Source organism: Triticum aestivum, chromosome 7B (assembly GCF_018294505.1).
Source record: "Triticum aestivum cultivar Chinese Spring chromosome 7B, IWGSC CS RefSeq v2.1, whole genome shotgun sequence".
Classification (NCBI taxonomy): domain Eukaryota; kingdom Viridiplantae; phylum Streptophyta; class Magnoliopsida; order Poales; family Poaceae; genus Triticum; species Triticum aestivum.
This window is the reverse complement of record NC_057813.1, coordinates 744,420,807-744,421,156: the sequence shown is the minus strand read 5'-3', so window position 1 is coordinate 744,421,156 and position 350 is coordinate 744,420,807.

Below are 350 nucleotides of genomic sequence, written 5' to 3'. Positions count from 1 at the left end.
GATATGTACCAAAATGTGTATACAAAAACAATCAAAAGCCAAGAGAAAAGAAAGGCAAAATTAGAAAAGAAAACAAACAAAAAGGAAGAAAATGTAGAAAAAGAAAAGAAAAGAAGCTATTGAAAAAGAAAAGGAAACAAAGAAAATGACTAGTAAAAATGGAGAAAGAAATGAAGAAAACCCGGTGGAAAAACAAGAAAGAAAAAAAGCCAGTGGACGGTCAGTTTTTGTTCAACTAGGCCGCCTACCCATATAACATGAATGATCCACTGATCGAATTATGGGCACCCCCTTTTTCTCTGTTTGTTTTAAATATGTGCTAATGTCTCGGGCCATCACTGTAGATCTTC